Genomic DNA, 17,499 nt, shown 5'->3' with positions numbered 1-17,499 from the left:
ATTTTGGACACGTGAGTGAAAGGGACTGATCTCTTTTCTTTGCCCCAGCTATCTAAGGGCTTGGGCCTTTTGGCCCAGCCTAAACAGAAGGGGTATTTAAGCCCTATTCCCTTCTCTCCCCTTTCTCTCTCTATATATATCTCTAATTCCTTTCTTGCTCCTATTGTAATTAAACTCCAAAAAAAGGCTGACGGCTGACTTGAGTTTTTCATTTAGGAATTACATAGCTGATTCCTTGGCGACCTTAAATTAATATATATCAGTCTTTTAAAGTGATTCCCTTGTAACATTGTGGCTGACCACACGGGAGTCTAAAGAATCCTCTCAATAAAACTTTTTCCTTGCCTTTTTACTATACTGTTTCACCACTTAGTCCTTTTTAAAAAAAAAAAAAAACTTGGCTTAAAGACACAGCTGCTAGAACACGTGAGTATAAAAAACTTTTTCTCTTTTCTCCTTAAGTTAAATTGGAATCAGCAGTTTTTTCTTTTTCTTCCCTTTAATCTTAAGGGACAGCTGGGTAGCTCAGCGGATTGAGAGCCAGCCCTAGAGGCAGAAGGTCCTGGGTTCAAATCGGACCTCAGATACTTCCCAGCTGTGTGACTCTGATAGACAGAAAACAGCTGTTTTTAAATCTCAGCAACAGGACTCTAAAGTCCTGGCTGGAAGAACTGTTTCTAAATATCCTTTCCCTTAAGGAACAACTTCCTGGATTAAAAAAAAAAAAACCCTGTGGAAAGTTTGTTGCTTTGCCCTGCTCCCCACGTGTTTTGTGAAATTACAAAATATACATATAAAAATGAGTACTACATTCTTTGACAATTATATGGCAGCTGAAGAAGTAGGGGCATTGAGGAATGAAGGATACCTCCAAATTTTTATATTAATAGGTACTGTCATTTTTGTACTCCTCAATACTATATTTAGAGATGAAAAAATAAAAAATATTGAGGGTAAAATAAAACAAAATGAGGATAAAATAAAACAAAATGAGGATAAAATAAAACAAAATGAGGATAAAATAAAACAAAATGAGGATAAAATAGAAAATATTGAGGATAAAATAGAAAATGTTGAGGATAAAATAGAAAAAAATGAGGATAAAATAGAAAATATTGAGGATAAAATAGAAAATATTGAGGATAAAATAGAAAAAATTGAGGATACAATAGAAAAAATTGAGGATACAATAGAAAAAATTGAGGATAAAATAGGAAATATTGAGAATAAAATAGAAAAACTTGAGGATAAAATAGGAAATATTGAGAATAAAATAGGAAATATTGAGGATAAAATGGGAGATATGGAAGATAAAATAGGAAAAATTGAGGAAAAAATGCAAGCCCAATTAGAAGATCTAAAATGTTTCTTACAGGATCAATGGGCAAACACCCACTCTACCAGAAACAGACCTGTTTCTGAACCTTTGAATGAGGAAATTTCCTTCCCTGAAATAGAGATGGAAAACACCTTCCCTATAGCCCAGTTAACAGACTGCTTCTCTCGTGCAGTGCAAATCTTGTCTGAATTTAATCCCCAAAACCCTTCCCCTGCAATCCCAGCTTCTCATGTTCCTTCTCCTACAGAAAACCAAATTCCAATGCAAGGGAGATCTTGTCCTCCTAGAGAAACCTGTCCTTGTCAAACTGACCCACAGGTGCAAAATTCAACTAGAGGCCTGTTTCCTCTAAGAGAAGTACCTGAAATAGGACGAAATGGGGATGTGGTGACTTTAAGACATAGGATACCGTTTACTCCCCAAGAAATAAATGAATTTACACGAAATATCCCCACATATGAACAAGATCCTTTTCTAGTAACAAAAAAGATGGGAGACATATTTTTTCAATATAATCCGTCTTACAAGGACGTTGAGAGCTTACTACAGGCTTTTTTAAGTGAACGTGAAAAAAATAAAATAATTGCTCATGTCAACAAAACCCGGGGGCGTAATGCAGCACATTGGCCATCTCAGGATCCCGAATGGGACTATAATAATCCTGAGGACTATCTACAACTATACCATTGTAGAGAGGCCATCCTCACGGCCATGAAGGAATGTGCGGACAGTACAGATAAGTGGATGGAACTGGAAAAAATTAAGCAAAAGGAAAACGAAACACCCTCCAGATTTATGGACAGAATTATCGAGTTTGGGGACAGATACTTAGATTGGGACTTAAATAAAGAGAATAGTTTAAGACAAGTTAGAAGAATCTTTGTAAATAATTCATGCAAAGTAATTAAAAATTATTTTAAAACACAATGCCCAAGATGGTCAGATATGGACCTTGAAGAATTGCGAAAAACAGCTATATATGTTTTTAAGGGAAACGAAGAAAAGGAGAAAGAGAATAATGATGACATGGAGGAAATGAAGAAAAAAATGAGATGTGTAATAGATAGGATAACTAAATTAGAAAGTGGGCATGATAATGAACCAACGACAATTGCCCCTCTCCAGAAATCCAATTATCAATCCATTACTTGCCACTTCTGTGAGAGGAAGGGCCACAAAATGATGGAATGTAGAACCTTTCTTAAGATGTTTGGAAGGAATACACAGTTTAATAATGGTTTTAGAAATAATAACTATAGAAATTATGATAATGGTTATAGAAACCAGAATTCTAGAAATTATAATAATGACTATGGAAATAACTATAATGAATATAGAAATAAGAACTTTAGAAACCAGAATTATAGAAATAGGAATTGGGAATTTAATGACAATGCTCAAATTGAAGAAAATTTTAATGATAATACTCAACAATATATGAGAAATGGCGCTCGTCCAAAAATTACTCGAGGTACTAATGACCCTCAGAGAGGTGCCCTTCAGGGGGGTGCCCAAGGAATATCCCAAACAAAATGATGGTGCCCGGGGGGGGCTGGGGCACAGGAATCAGAGGATACAACCTTTGATTTCCCAGACCCTGATGTCCTACTACCCGTTGTCCCTATCCACTGCCCTCCCCATACTAATGAACCCCATGTTACCTTAAAAGTGGGTAACACTTATTATGATTGTCTATTAGACACCGGAGCTTCCTGGTCTGTATTAAAGAGAACACCTGATTTACAATGTTATTCTATTGGCTCAGAGAATGTAATGGGAGTATCAGGAATAACCCAAAGAGTTAAAAGACTTCCTCCTAGAATGGTGTCTGTAGGACCCCTAGAGGTACAACACTCCTTCCTTTTGATGCCTGACTCCCCTTTAAATTTGCTGGGGAGGGACCTTCTATGCAAACTCAGAGCCACAATAACCTGCTCCCCAGATGGCTCATTATCATTAGAAGTACCAGAGGAATCTTTAAATTTACTCCCTGTACTTCTCTCGGAAAACCAGGAGGCAAAAGAACCTTCCATTTTTGAAATACCTAAAGATATACCGGAGTCTCTTTGGGCCACATCTTCTTCTGATGTAGGCTTACTTAAATCTGCTGTTCCTGTGCAGATAAAAACTAAATCTAGCCCACCTCCTTCTATCCCTCAGTATCCCCTCTCAAAGGAGGCAATTGAGGGTATTACACCAGTTATTAACTCATTAATAGAACAGGGAATAATAATCCCTTGCAAATCTGAATACAACACGCCCATCCTGCCAATTAAAAAACCAAAAAAAGGGCCCGATGGCAAGCACATCTATAGATTTGTACAGGATCTAAGGGCAGTGAATAATCACGTTATAAAGAGACACTCCGTAGTTTCTAACATACATACTATTATTTCATCTATTCCTAGCACAGCTACATACTTTACAGTAGTAGACTTGTGTTCAGCTTTCTTTTCCATACCAATACATGAAAACTCCAGGCATATTTTTGCTTTCACCTGGAAGGGCTCACAATATACCTGGTGTCGGCTGCCACAGGGTTATGTCGAAAGTCCGAGCTTATTTGAGCAAATTTTGAGCCAAGACACAGACAATATAACATTTAAAAATAGCAAATTAATCAAATATGTAGATGATCTACTCTTGGCTTCAACAGATGCAGAAACATGTCAAGAAGATAGCAAACACCTTCTTTTGGAATTGCACAAAAGAGGACATAAAATCTCTAAGGATAAAGTTCAATGGTGTCTCCAAAAAGTAGAATATTTGGGATTCATCTTGACTGCGGGTGCTCGTTATATTTCTACAAAACGAATTGAGAACATTCAAAAATTGAGTGCTCCTACCACTAAGAAACAGCTGAGAGCAATTTTAGGAGCAACAGGGTTTTGTAGACAATGGATTCCTTGCTATGGGGAAATCACTAAACCCCTTATAGCATTAACAAAGGATTCAGTTCCTGAACCCCTCAAATTAGAGCCTGAACACTTGTCAGCTCTAACAGATCTGAAAAAGGCTATCATGTCTGCCCCTGCTCTAGGCATCCCAGATTACAACAAGCCATTTACTTTATATGTGCATGAGCGAAGAGGAGTAGCCTCTGGTGTGTTAACTCAGACTTTGGGACCTTCTCAGCGCCCAATTGCTTATTATTCTGCCCAACTAGACCCAGTAGCAGCAGGAGCACCACCATGCCTTAGAGGAGTAGCTGCTACAGCCTTACTAGTAACAAAAACCGTTGATTTAGTATTGGGATGTCCATTAACAATAATGTGCCCACATGAGATTGAAGCATTATTGGTAAAACATAGAACACAGGCATTCTCGGATCAGAGAATTACAAGGTATGAAATAACCTTATTAAATAGTGAAAATATTACCTTGAAACGCTGTTCAACTCTTAACCCTGCCACCTTGCTTCCAGATTTACCCACTTCAGGAGAACCACTACATAACTGTGAAACATTAGTGTCCATGGCAGAAAAGCCTCGAGATAATCTCTTGGACACTCCCTTAGAAAATGCAGATCTGATTTTATTTACCGATGGTTCCTCTTTTATGAGGGATGGCATACGTTACACTGGAGCTGCCGTAGTCTCAGAATTTGCCACTGAATGGTCAGCTTCACTACCTTCTAACATTAGCGCTCAAGGAGCAGAACTCATAGCTCTAAAACAAGCTTGTATAATTGCCAAGGATAAAAAGGCAACAATTTATACGGATTCTAGATATGCTTTCGGCATTTGTCACTCAGTCGGGATGCTATGGCTCCAAAGAGGATTTTTAACCTCAGCTGGAAAATCCATAGCTAATGCAGAAATTATTAATGAAGTTCTTTCTGCTCTCAAACTGCCTAAAGCCCTAGCTGTAGTTCATTGCTCTGCCCATACAGGTGGCTCTGACCCTGTCTCTAGAGGAAATGACCGAGCAGATGCCGCTGCAAAACTAGCAGCCATAGAAGGACCTGGATTAATTTTAACATTAACAACCACTGATAATTTAAATTTATCACTCTCCTATAATGAAAAGGAAGTGGAAAAATGGAAACAAAAATTTAAAGCAAAACAAATTAATGGAGTATGGGTGTCACCTGAAGGAAAACCCCTGCTCCCTAGAAGTTTCTATAACCAAATTTGCCAATCTATTCATAAAAATGGTCATTTTGGCACCCAGGGCATCGTGGACTCTGTCAAGAGAGTATGGATAGCCCCTGGTATAACTACTGTAGCCTCTAAAGTATGTTCAGCCTGCCCTATTTGCCAGGCATATAACCAACATGCATATCGTGGAAAAGCCTTTGGGGGACGACCTCTGGCTTACACACCTTTTGAACATCTACAGATAGATTTCATTACAATGCCAAAAGCTGGACGTTATAAATTTTGTCTAGTAATTGTAGATCAACTAACCAGATGGCCGGAAGCATTTCCTACGACCCGAGCCACAGCAGATTTTGTTGCAAAGATACTTTTAAAAGAAATTATTCCTCGTTTTGGCCTACCAGCACGTATTGACTCCGATAGAGGGAGTCATTTTACCGATTCTGTCTTAAATCAAATATATTCTTGCTTGGGGATAACTCCAAAATTCCATGTTCCATATCACCCCCAGAGCTCAGGCCAAGTGGAGAGGATGAATAAAGAACTTAAGACTATGATTGGCAAATTATGCACTGAGACCCATTTAAAATGGCCTGAAATTCTCCCTCTGGCCCTATTTTATCTTAGAAGCAGGCCTAGAGGAGACTTACATATTTCACCATTTGAGATGCTTTTTGGACATCCGCCTATACAGGCTAAGCCTTTCTCCCCGGCTTATACATCGCTATTAGGGGGAGATATTACTATTGCTTCCTATATACAGGAGTTACAGCACAAACTACGTGAACTTCATGAATCCGGAGCTGCAGTACAAGCTGGACCATTAGACTTTTCTCTGCATGACCTGAACCCAGGAGATAAAGTTTATATCAAGAATTTCAAGCGAACTGGAGCAACTGAACCTTCATGGGAAGGACCATTCCAAATATTATTAACTACTCCAACATCTATAAAGATTGGAGAAAGAGACTCTTGGATTCACTGCTCACATGTGAAGAAAGCATCTTCTGCTGAGACTGATTAACTCTATCTTATCATATGAATTGTGACTCTATCTTATCATAAGAATTGGAGATAATAATCCATAGACAAATGGATGCTGGTTTTTTTTCTTTCAAGAATATATTGAATTACTGATTTTTTTTCTTATTTTTTCTTATTTCTTTTCTTTTATTTTTTGATCAGAATATTTGATTTTTTTTTCTCATTTTTTGTACTGAAGGTACACATAATTAATATTAATATTTTTTTCCCTGCAGTAATACAAGTTAATATATATACTCTTGCTATAATATCAATATATGCCTAAAAGCTTTAAACTATGGGAACCTGCCATTTATTGATAAAATATTATAGGACTGTGATTAATGTTTGTGTCTGATTCCAGGAAAAGGGATAAAAACAAGGAGCACAGACTAAACCTGAATAGTGCCAATAGAGCACACATGAAATATTAAAGTGAGACTCAAGGTTGCGACGCTTAACTTATGTTTAAGTCGTAGGACTTCCTTGTATCTACACTCTTTTCGAAGTACTCAAACAAGTAAAAAGCTTGACTATCATGCTGGCTCCCTATATCTCTGAAGGAAAAAAATCAGACAAGGGAATGACATTTCCCCATCAAAATAGAATTCTAATTCTTTCCTTCTTATATTATGGCAACTTCCTGTAGTCTTGGCTACAAATGGCTAAGTGAAATATTACTGTATTCTGTCCTACATACTTGTGGGATAGAAATTACTTTAAACTGGACCTATACAAGGCCTATTTTGAATTTTTCTTATGTTTTTGATTATTTTTCTATTCTTTTGATAATTGACACATATACCCCCATAACTGAACATTGCATTCTGAGCTAAACTTGATATATTTTTTTAAATACTTACTTCAGGGGGGATTGTATTTTAATTTAAAATCTAAGAATTTTTGAATTTTTTTTTTGTTTGAGATTTTATTTTTATAAAAATCCAAGACTTTTGTTTAAGATTTTACTTTTAAAAAAAAAAATTCAAAGACTTTGATTTTGTTTGAGAAAAGATCTTCAGGAAAGAAGCTTGAAACTTTTATATCCAGAGAATGAACTGTTGCAGAAAGATGCCAAAAACCTACACTTCATCAAGAAGATCAAGAATGAACTTTGGATGTGATTGATTGGACTGAACTTTTGATTGAACATTTATTGTAACATTTATGCCAAAAGGGACTGCCCCTAATTTGGCTTTCTGTCAATGCGCCTAGCAAACATTGGTTTTGCTTTCTTTTCTTTCCTATTTCCTCTCTCACTATTCTAATTTCTCTTAGAAAATTGAATATTGTGTATATCTTTAGTTAGAAGTGAATTTAGAACTACAAAATGATTATATTAAATGATCAATGGGGAGACTAGTCTCCCAATGATCATCAGGGGGGATTGTAAACCTCAAATTTCCTTAGACTTATAAATGTTGGAAATTTCACCATTGGGATATTTCATACTTGGAAAATTTCTTACTGATAGTCTATTGGAATGGGAACTCCATTGGCATGGGAGGTTCCTTCTCTTCCCTTCTTAAGATTACTTTAGGACAGAAACCCTTTGCTGAACAATGGAAAGGACTTTGACCTATGCTTAAGCATAGAACAGGAATTTCTTTGAGTCTTGATTGATTTAGAATTGATACAATGGAGATACTTGGAATAAATCTCCACCCTATTCAGTCCTAATAGGATTGAGTAAGGGCTGCAGCCTAGATCAAAATTTAATTATTCCAATCTCTACCATACTCAAGTTAACAGGATTTAGAAAGGGCTGTAGCAAAGGAGTATAGATTTAATCATTTGAAAATATGACCTTCAACAGACATGTGCAAAAGCCAGAAACCTCTGGGCGGTCCTGGGTTAAGCGAGAGCCTCCATTGACAGGGAAATTGATGAAGAGTGATTGGTAGATGTGAGGACTGAGGGGAGGCAACTTGGATGGTGTCCTTAAAGATAGGAGGGTCTGGAGACTGAAGGAGGTTGAGTTTGGAGCGGTGTGGTTCCTGGGCTCGGAGGAAGCTTGCTCTGAAGGAAGCTGAAGGTGGGGGCCTCTGAGACTGTTTCTCCATTTTGGACACGTGAGTGAAAGGGACTGATCTCTTTTCTTTGCCCCAGCTATCTAAGGGCTTGGGCCTTTTGGCCCAGCCTAAACAGAAGGGGTATTTAAGCCCTATTCCCTTCTCTCCCCTTTCTCTCTCTATATATATCTCTAATTCCTTTCTTGCTCCTATTGTAATTAAACTCCAAAAAAAGGCTGACGGCTGACTTGAGTTTTTCATTTAGGAATTACATAGCTGATTCCTTGGCGACCTTAAATTAATATATATCAGTCTTTTAAAGTGATTCCCTTGTAACACAAGTCTGTAGGACAGAATGCAGTAATATTTCACTTCCCCATTTGCAGCCAAGACTACAGGAAGTTGGCATACTATAAGAAGAAAAGGAACTAGAATTTTATTTTCATATGGAAGTGCCATTCCTGGTCTAATTTTACCTTCATTCTCAGGGATAGAGGGATCCAGGATGATAGCCAAACTTTGGTACTTGTCTGTAAGTATTTTCACAAAGAGTGTGGATACAAGGAAGGCCTATGTCTTAACATATGTCAAGTGTCACAACCTCAAGCCTCACACTAGGTTCAAGTCCTTTGTATTGGCTTAGAAGTGCATCAATCCTACCAGGATTGGTTTCTTTCTTTTTTTGACCTGTGTATTTTTTTGGCACTATTCAGGTTAAGTCTGTGCTCCTTTTTCATCCCGTTTCCTAGAATCAGACACAAACATTAATCACAGTCCCATAACAATTATCAATAAATGGCAGATTCCCACAGTCTAAAGCTGTTTGGGTATGTATTAATATTATAGCGAATATATATATGTATATTATATATATTTTTAAACTTATATTATTGTAGAATAAAATTAATATTGATTGTATGTACCTTAAGTACAAAAAATGAGAAAAGGGAAAAATCAAATATTCTAAACACACTAAAAAAGCAATAATAAAAATAAGGAAAAAGAGAAAAGCAAAAAAAAAATTCAGGAATTCAATGTGTTTAAAAAAACAGCTTCTACTTGTCAATGGATCATTATCTCCAATGCATGTATAGGATACAGTCAATCAATTTCAATAGATGTTCTCTTTACAAGTGAGCAATGAATCCAAGAGTCCCTTTCTCCAATCTTTATAGATGTTGGAGTAGTTGACAATATTTGGAATGGCCCGTCCCAGGAAGGCTGAGTTGGTCCAGTATACTGGAAATTCTTAATATACAGCTTGTCTCCTGGGTTTAGGTCATGAAGAGAAAAGTCTCATGGTCCAGCTTGTACTGTAGCTTCGGATTCATGAAGTTCCAGCAGTTTTTGCTGTAATTCCTGTATATAGGAAGCAATAGTAGTATCTCCCCCTAATAGTGATGTATATGCAGAGGAGAAAGGCTTAGCCTGTATAGGTGGATGTCCAAAAAGCATCTCAAATGGTGAGATGTGTAGATCTCCTCTAGGCCTGCTCCTAAGATAAAATAGGGCCAGAGGAAGAATTTCAGGTCATTTTGAATGTGTCTCAGTGAATAAATTGCCAATCATAGTTTTAAGTTCTCTGTTCATTCTTTCAACTTGGACTGAGGATGGGGATGATATGGAACGTGGAATTTGGGAGTTATCCCCAAGCAAGAATATATCTGATTTAGGACAGAATCAGTAAAAATGACTTCCTCTATCTGAATCAATACATGCTGGCAGGCCAAAGTGAGAAATAATTTCTTTTAAAAGCACCTTAGCAAATAAAAGCTGCTGTGGCTCAGGCTACAGGAAATGCTTCTGTCCATCTGGTCAGTTGATCTATCTATTATGATCTACTATGATCTACTAGACAAAATTTATAATGTCCTGTCTTTGGCATTGTTATGAAATCTATCTGTTGGTACTCAAAAGGTGTGTAAGCCAGAGGTTGCCCACCAAAGGCTTTGCCATGAAAGGTATGCTGGTTATATGCTTGGCAGGTAGAGCAGGCTGTACACACTTTAGAGGCTATAGTAGTTATACCAGAGGCTTTCCATACTCTCTTAATGGAGTCCATGATGCCTTGGGTACCAAAGTGACCATTTTAATGAATAGATTGGCAAATTTGCTGATAGAAACTTCTAGGGAGCAAGGGTTTTCCTTCAGATGACACCCATACTCCATTAATTTGTTTTGCTTTGAATTTTTGCTTCCATTTTCCACTTCCTTTTCATTATAGGAAAGTGATAAATTTAAGTCATAAGTGGTTGGTAATGTTAAAATAAATTCAGGCCATTCTATGGCTGCTAGTTTTGCAGCGACATCTACTTGATCATTTCCCCTAGAGACAAGGTCAGTGCCACCTGTATGGGTAGAACAATGAACTACAGCTAGGGCTTCTGGCAACTGGAGAGGAGAAAGAACTTCATTAATAATTTCTGTATTAGCTATAGATTTTCCAGCTGAGGTTAAAAATCCTCTATGGAGCCATAGCATCCCGACCAAGTGAAAAATGCCAAAAGCATATCTAGAATCCTTATAAATTGTTGCCTTGTTATCCTTGGCAATTATACAGGCATGCTTCAGATATATGAGTTCTTCCCCTTGAGCACTAATATTAGAGGTCAGTGAAGCTGACCACTCAGTGGCAAATTCTGTGATTACAGCAACTCCAGTGTAGCATATGCCATCCGTCATAAAAGAGGAACCATCAGTAAATAAGACCAGATCTGGATTGTCTAAAGGAGGTTCCAAGAGATTATTTGAATACTTTACTGCCATGGACACTAAGGTATCACAACTGTGTAATGGTTCTCCTGAAGTTGGTAAATCTGGAATCAAGGTGGAAGGGTTAAGGGTTGTACAGCATTTCAAAGTAATGTTTTCACTATTTAACAAGGTTATTTCATACCTTATAATTCTCTGATCCAATAATGCCTATATTCTATGCCTTAGCAACAATGCTTCTACCTCATGTGGGAACATAACTGCTAATAGGCATCCTAATACTAGATCAACACTTTTTGTCACTAGTAAGGCTGTAGTAACTACTACTCTAAGACATGGTGGTGCTCCTGATGTTACTGGGTCCAGTTGGGCAGAATAATAAGCAATTAGGCACTGAGAAGGCCCCAAAGTCTGAGTTAAAACACCTGAAGCTACCCATCTTCACTCATGTACATACAAAGTAAATGGCTTGTTGTAATATGGGATGCCTAGAGCAGGGGCAGACAGGATAGCCTGTTTTAGATCTGATAAAGCTGACAAGTGTTCTGGCTCTAATTTGAGGGGTTCAGGGACTTAATCCCTTGTTAGTACTATAAGAGGTTTAGTAATTTCCCCACAGTAAGGAATCCATTGTCTACAGAACCCTGTTGCTCCTAAAATTGCTCTCAACTATTTCTTAGTGGTAGGAGCACTTAAATTTTGAATATTTTCAATTCATTTTGGAGGAACCCACAGTCAGGATGAACCCCACACATTCTATTTTAGGGAATCACCACTGAACCTTATCCTTTGAGTTTTTATGACCTCTTTTGTTCAATTCCAAAAGAAGTTGTTTACTGTCTTCCTGACATGCTTCTGAGTCTGTTGAAGCCAAGAGTAGGATCATCTACATATTTGATTAATTTGTTATTTTTAAATGTTATATTATCTGTGTCTTGGCTCAAAATTTGTGCAAATAAACCTGGACTTTCCACGTAACCCTGGGGCAGACAACTCCATGTATCTTTGAGCCCTTCCAGGTGAAAGCAAAGATATGCCTAGAGTTCTCATGTATATGAATGGAAAATAAGGCTGAGCACAAGTCCACTACTGTAAAGTATGTAGCTGTGCTAGGAATTGAGAAAATAATAGTATTTATGTTGGAAACTATGGAGTGTCTCTTTATAACGTGATTGTTTATAGCTCTCAGATTCTGTATGAATCTATAGAGGTTCTTGCCATCACGCCCCCTTTTTGGTTTTTTAATGGGCAAGATGGGTGTGTTGTATTCAGATTTACAAGGGATTATTATTCTCTGCACAATTAATGAGTTAATTACTGGGGTAATACCTTCTATTGCCTCTCTTGAGAGGGGATACTGAGGAATGGAAGGAGGTGGCTAGATTTAGTTTTAATCTGCACAATCAGTATCACTACCTAGTGACTTCTACATTAACAGATTAGAAGGCATGGAATAAGACATTTAGGAAGGTGAAAGATTTGGGTTTACAACCCAGAGTCACCTATCTAGCAAAACTGAGTATAAACTTTCAGGGGTGAAAATGGTCATTCAATAAGATAGAAGATTTCTAAGCATTCCTGAGGAATAAGCCAGACATAAACAAAAAAATTGAAGGCCAAATATGAGACACAAGAGAAGCCTGGAAAGGTAAATAAGAAAGAGAAAATTTAATGAAATCATTAAGGCAAAAATGTCTATATGTCTACATGGAAAGAAGATTTTTATAATTCTCAAAAATTAATCTCAGTAGTGGAGAAGATAGAAGGAATTTACTTAGAAAAAGGGTAGAAAAGTAAGCTAATTATGATAATATTATGTATATTTTGATATATGATGATATGACATATGTAAATATGATGATACGGAATGGTATGTATATATAATATGTTATGTATGCATATGAATGATGTAAAAATTCATCCAGGGCTTGAGCTGAGAGAAAAGGGAAGGCAGACACAGAATGGGTTAAATTATATAACATAAAGAGGTGTAGCAGGCCACCCCTATCTAGGGACAAGGGAAACAGTTAGAAGTTACAGAGTGACTTAGAAGAGAGCATGCTCAGTCTTGCACATGGCTAGGAAAGCCTCTGACCCTTGATCCCAGCTTCCCCCAGGTTAGGCAGGAAAAACAGGTTTCTTTGTGTTCACCTGGCTAAGATAAACCACACCTATACCTTGTCATTAACCAATGATAATCACTCCTATGTATTGTGCATATTTGCATATCAAAGAGATTAAAAGGGGAGCCACAGCAATCTCCGCCCTCTCTTGGATCTTAGCTCTCACTGATGCCTGTCTTTGCTGGAGCTTGGCCTCTTCCATCTTTAATTCCTTTCCTTCTCTATCTCTCTCACCTGGGACCTGGCCTTCAGCCAGGCACTTTCTTTTCTCTATCATGTCTCTGACCTGTGTGTGGCATTAAAATTGGATCACTGGATGGGAATTAGCCTTTCTGAGAAGTCCACTGATTGGGGTTCTGCTGTGGCTCCTTTATAATCAATAAGGCCTGGTTTTCTGACTCATTTCTGCCATCTCATATCTCTAACTTGGCTCCACCACACCCCTTGTGGAATCCGAAACTTCTATCCCTTTTCTATCTTCCTACCTTGTGGCTTCTCGAGGGCCAAGAAGCCATAAGAGGTGAGAAAAATCAATATGGAGGGGAGGATAAGGGTGGTGATTGGCAATAATTAAACTTTACTTTCTTTGAAACTGGCTCAGAGAGTGAAAAACAAGTATTCTCAATGGGGCATAGAATTTTATCTTACCCAAAGAAGAATAGAAGGAAACAAGATAAGGGAAGTTGGGGTAATAGAAGGGAGGGGGAACTGGGAGGATGACAAAAAGCAAAATACTGATGAGAAGGAATAGAGTGAAAGGTAATAGGGGAGGATCTAAAGGGAATAATAAGATGGAGGTCAACACACAATTAGTAATCATAACACTAACAGTGAATGGGATGAATTTGCCCATTAAACAGGAGTGACTAGCAGAGTGGATTAAAAAATACAATCTTACAATATGTTGTTTACAAGAAACACATTTGAGGCAGGGTGACACACAGATTAAAGGTAAAAGGCTGGTGCAGACTATACAATGCATCATTCAAAGTAAAAAATAGCAGAAGTAGAAATCATGATACCAGACAAAGTCAAAATAGAAATTGATCTGATTAAAAGAGACGAAGAAGGAAATTATATGTTGTTAAAAGGTACTCTAAAAGTGAAGTAATATTATTTCTAAAGGAAAAATTTAAGGAGCTCAAGGAGGAAATAGATAGTAAGACCATACTAGTAACGAATCTTAAACTTCCTCTCTCAGAACTAGATAAATCAACCCAAAAAATAAATAAGAAAGAAGGGAAGTAAATGAAATGCTAGAAAAATTAAAATTAATAGATATATGGAGAAAACTGAACAGGAATGAAAAGGAATATATCTTCTTCTCAGTAGTACATGGCACATATACAAAGATTGACCATCTACTAGGTTAGAGAAATATTGCAAACAAATGCAGAAAAGCATAATTAATGAATGCCACTTTTTCAGATCATAAAAAATTAAAATTAACAAGAGTCCGTGCAAAGGCAATTTAAAGTTAATTGGAAACTAAATACTCTAATTCTCCAAAACATGTGGGTGAAAGAAGAAATCATAGAAACAATTACAGACTTCATTAAAGATAACAACAATGAGGACATATATAAAAATCTAAGGGATACAGAAAAAGAAGTACTCAGAGGTAAATTTATATCCTTGAATGCCTATACCAACAAAATAGAGAGGTCAGTGATCAATTAATTGGGCTTCTAACTTTAAAAAAATTAGAAAAAAAGCAAATTTATAATACACAGATAAAAACTAAATTGGATAGCCTAAAAATTAAAGGAGAAATTAATCAAATTGAAAGTAAAAGAACTATTGAAATAATAAATAAGAATAGAAGGTGCTACTTTGAAAAAACAAATAAATAGATAAAGTACTAGTCAATCTAATAAGAAAAGAAATAATAAAATCAAATTAACAGAATCAAAGATGAAAGGGGCAATCTCACCTCTAATGAAGAGGAAATTAAGGCAATTACAAATAACAAGAAAACAGGTTTTGAAAAAAGGGGGGGTTAATGAATCATGTAACCATGGAAAACTATTCTAAATAAAAGGTAAAAAAAAGAAGACTCATGGCCAGGGAATATGAATGGAAAGGCATATCAATAGGGAAAATACAAGACTAGGGAAGATGTATAATTTTTAAAATTTAAATTAATTTATTTAGTCAACTTATAACATTATAAGAATCATACTATTTCCCTCCCTCCCCTAACCCCACTGACTCTCAATTTCACTGAGTATTACATGTATTCTTGATCAAAACTTATTTCCATGTTGTTAGTGTTTGCATTAGGATGTGCATTTAGAGTCTATATCACCAATCATATCCCCTCGACCTGTGGATTTAAGCAGTTATTTTTCTGCTGTTTCTATTCCCACATTTTTCCCTCTGAATGTGGATAGTGTTTTTTCTCTTAGATCCCTCCAAGTTGTTCAGGATCACTGCATTGCCACTAATGGAGAACTCCATTACAGTTGATTGTATCACAGTGTATTATTGGTCTCTGTGTGCAATGTTCTCCTGGTTCTGCTCCTTTCATTCTGCATCTGCATCAAGTCCTGGAGGTAATTCCAGCTCTTATGGAATTCCTCCACATTATTATTCCTTTGAGCACAATAGTATTTCATCAACATATACCACAATTTGTTCAGCCATTCCCCAAATGAAGGGCAGCCCTTCATTTTCCAAGTTTTTGCCACCACAAAGAGCGCAGCTATAAGTATTCTTGTAAAAGTCATTTTCCTTATTATCTCTTTGAGGTACAAAACCAATAGTACTATGGCTGGATCAAAGGGCAGACAGTCTTTTAGTGCCCTTTGGGCATAGTTCCAAATTGCCCTACAGAATGGTTAGATTAGTCCACAACTCTACCAGCAATGCATTAATGTCCCAACTTTGCCACATCCCCTTCAGCATTCATTACTTTCCATTACTGTCATGTTAGCCAATCTGATAGGTGTGAGGTGATACCTCAAAGTTGTTTTGATTTGCATTTCTCTGATTATAAGAGATTTAGAACATGTTTTCATGTGCTTAGTAATAGTTTTGCTTTCTTTAACTGAAAATTGCCTATTCATGTTCCTTGTCCATTTATCAATTGGAGAAAGGCTTGATTTTTATACAATTGGTTTAGCTCTTTATGAATTTGAGTAATTAGACCTTTATCAGAGGTTTTTGTTTTGAAGATTGTTTCCCAATTTGTTGCTTCCTTTCTAATTTTGGTTGTATTGGTTTTGTTTGTACAGAAACGTTTAAATTTGATGTAATCCAACTTACTGATTTTACATTTTGTGTTTTTTTCCTCCTAGTTCTTGCTTGGTTTAAAAGTCTTTCCTTTGCCAAAGATCTGACAAGTATACTATTGTATGTTCACCTAATTTGCTTATAGTTTCCTTCTTTATATTCAAGTCATTCACCCATTCTGAGTTTATCTTGGGGTAGTGTGTGAGATGTTGATCCAAGCCTAATCTCTCATATACTGTCTTCCAATTTTCCCAGAAGTTTTTTTTATCAAATAGTGGATTTTGGTCCCAAAAGCTGGGATCTTTGAACTTATCATAGAATGATAGAATGTCTTGCTGAGGTCACTTACCTATTCCACTGATCCTCCTTTGCCAGTACAAAATTGTTTTGATGACCACTGCTTTGTAGTATAGTTTGAGATCTGGGACTGCAAGTCCTCCTTCCTTTGCATTTTTTTCATGATTTCCCTGGATATCCTTGATCTTTTGTTTTTCCAAATGAACTTTGTAATGTTTTTGTTTTTTTTTTAATTCAGTAAAAAAGTTTTTTGGTAGTTCTATGGGTATGGCACTGAATAAGAAAATCAATTTCGGTAGGATTGTCATTTTTATTATGTTAACTTGTCTTACCCATGAATAATCAAAGTTTTTTCAATTGATTAGATCTTATTTTATTTGTGTGCAGAGTGTTTTGTAGTTGTGTTCATATAGTTCCTGTGTTTGTCTCGGCAGATAGATTCCTAAGTATTTTATATTGTCTAGGGTGATTTTAAATGGAATTTCTCTTTCTACTTCTTGCTGCTGAGCTGTGTTGGAGATATATAGAAAAGCTGATGATTTATGTGGGTTTATTTTGTATCCTGCAAATTTGCTAAAGTTGTTGATTATTTTTCCTAGCTTTTTTGGTTGATTATCTAGGACTCTTTAAGACCATCATATCATCTGCAAAGAGCTCGG

The sequence above is a fragment of the Monodelphis domestica genome, chromosome 1 (genome assembly GCF_027887165.1).
Source record: "Monodelphis domestica isolate mMonDom1 chromosome 1, mMonDom1.pri, whole genome shotgun sequence".
Classification (NCBI taxonomy): Eukaryota; Metazoa; Chordata; class Mammalia; order Didelphimorphia; family Didelphidae; genus Monodelphis; species Monodelphis domestica.
Note: the sequence above shows the minus strand (reverse complement) of the source record.